Source organism: Echinops telfairi, unplaced genomic scaffold (assembly GCF_000313985.2).
Source record: "Echinops telfairi isolate 266 unplaced genomic scaffold, ASM31398v2 ScPeMD7_7427;HRSCAF=8465, whole genome shotgun sequence".
In the NCBI taxonomy this organism is placed as follows: domain Eukaryota; kingdom Metazoa; phylum Chordata; class Mammalia; order Afrosoricida; family Tenrecidae; genus Echinops; species Echinops telfairi.
Genome location: NW_022111327.1, coordinates 14,207,585 through 14,212,693, shown reverse-complemented (window position 1 = coordinate 14,212,693; position 5,109 = coordinate 14,207,585).

Here is a 5,109-nt window from a genome sequence, read left to right as displayed (position 1 = left end):
GGGGAGCACAGGGCAGAGCAGGAAAAATGTAGAACGGAGGGAGAATTGCCCATCTTGGAGGAGGTGTCTGCCAACATACATCAGGGGGTGGGGCATGCCATTTGGGGTATCAAACCACGGCTGTAATTGCTTCTGTTGAGCAACTGGACAGCTCGAGGTTCCATGACTGGGGCGCAGTGGCCCGGGGGTGGGAGCCACAGCCGCACAGGCTGGATGGGCCAGATTTGTGCCTGCATTAGACTCCGGAGCAGGCTCAGTAGATGGGGTGGAAGTCAGCCCCTGGTTTGGGGAAACTTTCTGGCCTGTTGCGGGAGTGAACCAACAGCCTCAGAGGCCCTACTTGGCCCCCAACTTGCCCCACTCACCCATCTCCATGGAACTCCCAGTGTGAGCTGTCTTCCTGGTCGCCATCTTGCTGCTCTCAACAAATTCCCTTCTAGAAATCCCCAAACTCACTGCCATGGAGTTGGCTGTTATGTGTAATAACCCTATAGAACAGAGTAGAACTGCTGCTGTGGGTCTCCCGGACTGCAAACCTTACAGGAGGAAGAAAGCCTCACCAGGATCCCATGGAGTGCCTGGTAGGTTCGAAACCACCGCTTTGAGGTTAGCAGCCCAACATGGAGGGCCCTCAAAAAGCCCGTTGACATTGCGGGTAAGTGACAGGCTGCTCACTGAAAAGCTGAGAGTTAGAACTCACTAGTCCTTCTGAGGGAGAAAGGTGTGGCAGTTTACTTCCATGAAGATCTCAGCCTCAGAACCCCTATGGGGCAGCTCTTGTCTGTCCCCTTAGGGGTCACCATGGGTCAGAACTTACTGCCCGGCATCAGGTTTCAGGGACTTCTGTTGCGTTAAAGTTTGAGAATCAGTTTAGAACAACAGGGCAAGGAGCTGAGACTCACTTAAAGTAGGGCCAGCCCTCATTCTCTGGCTTGGGCCTGTTCAGTAGAAATAAGACTGTCAAGGCTGGACTGGGGCGCTAACTGGAACTCACAGGGGGCTGAGACCCAGAGGGCAAAGACTGGGTTATGACAGCCCAAAAACTCATAAAAGGAAATGCTGGCTCTCCAAGGAAATAAACCATATTAATAGCTCCAAGTCTGATATCCTGACTGAGAATAGCTGGGTTCAGTAGTGAGCTGTTCAGTAGTGAGCAGGACCCATTATACTCCATCAGGCCAATCCCCATTCAGGATTCCATATCCTGGAATCTGCTTAACCTAACAGCACTTATAACCTTTCAGTCTTCAGCATTCGTGACCAAAAGGTGTTCCTCCTACAAGTCCCCATTGCTCTTCTTGCAGTCAGGACTGGAGCAGTCTAGTGCCCCCACCCACCCCGTTATACCTTTAGAATTTCAATGTGGCCCCCTTCCCAGCCCAAACAGATCAGATGAGGTACCAAGAAATAGCCCTTCCATCCCCACCAAGTCAGAAGTCTGTAATCGAGATTCCTCGGGGATTTTGTGGCTTTGTTCCCATTGCTGGTCTGTCACACTCCCCCTTGATTTCCCCCATGTGGGTGGGTCGGACCGGCCACTCTCCCCAAACTAGACCTTCAGTGTTGCCCTTTGTAGCACTGCATTCCAGAGGGGTATTTCATGTCTCGAACTGAGACCAGCCCTGTAGTCTTCTCATGGAAAAACCTACTTTAAGCAGGGATATCATCCTCAAGGATTGGCACACTGGAATGGGTTCTACTCTCTTTCTCCCTTTCCTGTAGAGTCATAAACAACACACTTCCCCTGGGTGGATTAGTGCCCTGGTCCCCCATTGTCCTCTTTTTGTGCTTCTTCCCACTCTCTGTGGACAGTCAAGGCCTATGAGACATTTATAAAAGTATAAATAGAAAGTATAAGTATAAATATAGGCACGTACATATTTAAATATGTTTCTATATAATGATAGACATATAGGTCTAAGTACATATATATTTATATGTTAACTGTTAAGGTAGCAGACGGACATTGGGCCTCTACTCAAGTACTCCCTCAATGTAAGAACACTTTGTTCTAATAACCCAGAATTCTGTGATGCTCACCTTCCTGACATGATCACTGAAGACAAAGTGGGTGCTTAAGCAAATGTGGTGAAGATACCTGATGGAGCCTGACTATTACAAGATAGAGCATCTGGGATCTTAAAGGCTTGAAGGTAAACTAGCTCAGAAGCAACAAAGCCCACATGGAAGAAGCACACCAGCCTGTGTGATCACAGGGTGTCGACAGGATCAGGTATCAGGCATCAGATGACCAAAAACAATCATATCAATGTGAACAAGGGGTGCAGGAGTGGAGATCGCAAGCCCTTCTGTAGACAATCGGATATCCCCTCACAGAAGGGTTACAAGAATGAAATGAGTCAGCCAGGGTGCTGTATAGCACCGATGAAATGCACAACATTCTTCTAGTTCTTTAATGCTTCCTCCCCCACTATCATGACCCCAACTCTACCTTACAAATCCCGCTGAACTAGAGCATGTATAGAGGCATAGATAAGAGCTCTTGACACAGAATCCAGGACAGATAAAGCCCTCAGGAACAATAAGGGGAGTAGTGATACTATGAGGGTAAGGGGAAGGTGAGGGGAGAAGAGGGAGAAAGGGGGAACCAATCGCAATGATTGATGTATACCCCCCTCCCAGGGCGATGACAACAGAAACGTGGGTGAAGGGAGACAGAGGATGGTGTAAGGTATGAATATAATAATAATTTATCAAGGGTTTACCAGTGGGGGTGGGTGGGGGAGGGAGACAAAAAGAGGAGTTGATACCAAGGGCTCAGGTAGAAAGAAAATGTTTTGAAAGTGAAGGCAACATATGTACATATGTGTTTGATACAATTGATGTATGCATTGTTATAAGAGCTGTAAGAGCTCCCAATAAAATGATTTCTTAATCCATTTTATTTTGGGTGCCCCCTTGCATATATATATTTATATACTTGTATATGAATATGCATATGTGTTAGTGGATCCCTCTTGGTGTAGTGGGTTATGCGTTGGGCTGCTAATATCAAGGTCAGCAGTTTGAATCTACTAGTCACTCTACAGGAGAAATAGGTTTTCTAATCAAGTAAAGATTTAGTTTCAGAAACCCACAAGAGCAGTTCTACTCTGCCCTGTGGGGCCACTATGAGTCAGAACTGACTTGATGGCAGTGAGCTTGTTTCTGTGTGTGTGTGTGTGTGTGTGTGTGTGTGTGTGTGTGTGTATACACTTCCCTCACCATGTCATTTTCTGTATTGGTGATCTTCTGAATGATTGGAACCTTTAAACATTTTATTTACCTTTCTTTCCCCAAACTCTCACACTTAAATTTTCTATTTAGTAGGTGTTCTGTTATTATCTGTTCAAGTGAATGAAAATGAATGCTTCTGCAGCCGTCACCCCCCTTTGTTAATGGTCACCAGTGTTAATGATTTTAAAAATGTATTTTTATACCTTCTGGCTAGAGCCACATCATGAAACAGAAGGCCCGGAACCCGTATCACTTTTCCTTAAACTGAAAAGGCAGGAGAAATAGACATTTATCCATCAATGTTATTGAAGGGCCTCAACCTGGCTCTGGTTTGTTCATGTTTATGCTGTACTAATTGTTAAGATATGAGGAGTATTGCTTTGAGATGCAGGGGAGGGTACAGTGTTCCCAAAGGGGGTGATACCACCTCCTAGGGGGGTCTGGGATATTCTGGGTGGGTTGCAAAAACAGATAACGTACACTTTATCCAGGATTATTGACTATAGTAAAAAAAATGTTTAATTGGAAGGAGGACACTGAGTACTTTTTTTCTGCAAAGGGGGTTCGATAAACGTAGGAACCTATTGGCTTACACTTTAGAAACTCCACTTTGGCCCTCTCTCAGCCACACTCCTTCTCAGAGCCAGAAGCCCAGACCATGGGAACAAGGGCTATGTCCCCTGTAGGCCATTCCCCAGGAGCCCCCTGAACAGCCCCAAGCCTGTTTCTAGGGCCTTCATGTTCTTCTCAGCGTCTGACCTTGGGGGCAGCAACTGGACTAGGTATATCTGGGTCAATGGGAAACAGTGGGGATGGGGTTAGGGAGGAAGGAGGAGCAGTTCCCTCATTGGGGCACAGAAGTGGGGTGGTGGGGGAAGTAAGAAGTGAACCTCAATGGATACAAGAGGGAATTAAAAGTTCCATAGTTGATTGTGGTGACGGTAGCACAATCCTTCTTAATAAGATGAAACTATTGAATTGTGTGATATGTTAAGTCTAGTTCAAATTATTTTTAAAAGAACTAAAGAATCCCTAAGTCCCAACCTAGCCTTGCAGATGGTTGTGAAGATACAACTCTCTTGGAAGGACATACAACCAGTCTCATGGGATTGTTTCTGAGTTGATGCCAACACTACAACTATTTTAGCATATGACCTGTGAGCTCCCGACTGAAGCTTTGTCCTGAACCCTGTGTGTCTTAGAATATAACACACAGCCAGAGTAAATTTCTGATCTATCCCCACCCTCCACCCCTTTCTTCACTCAGTGTCACATCTGGCTTCTGCAAATGTCTTGTTCCAGTGGCTTGTACCTAGTCCCTGGGCTGGGCAGGAGGCCAAGCACCAATGATCATCTTGCCTCTCTACCCACCCCTAACTGTACTCCCCCATTTTCATTGTTCTCTTTATTTGCTCTCAGATATTTACACCCATGGCAACTTCCTGATCTTCGATAGCTTTCCCATACAAACACCTACTTGGGGGTCATCCCTTTAATCAGGCCAATGTGCCTGAAGGCTAGTTAGGTTCATTCAAGAACCTTTTGCTTTTCGGACCACTCTCAGCCCCAAATTACTCATAGTATATTTGATCCTCAGCATCCCTTCCCCTTCCTCACCAATGTCACGGACAAACGGAGACAGACAATATAAAGTTAGGGGATTTTTTTTTGCCTTTATTTGCTATGCATAATACAAAAATCAAGAAAATGAAAAAGAACTGGATACCTTGTCAGAACGTAATTAAAAAAAAACTTAAACTTTTAATTTTAAAGCAATTGTTGTTATGGTTATGGGGGGATCTTAATGGGGCAGAAGGTGGGAGTTCCAGAGTAAGTATAACCTAATGGTGATCCACTCTGAGAAAATGGGGC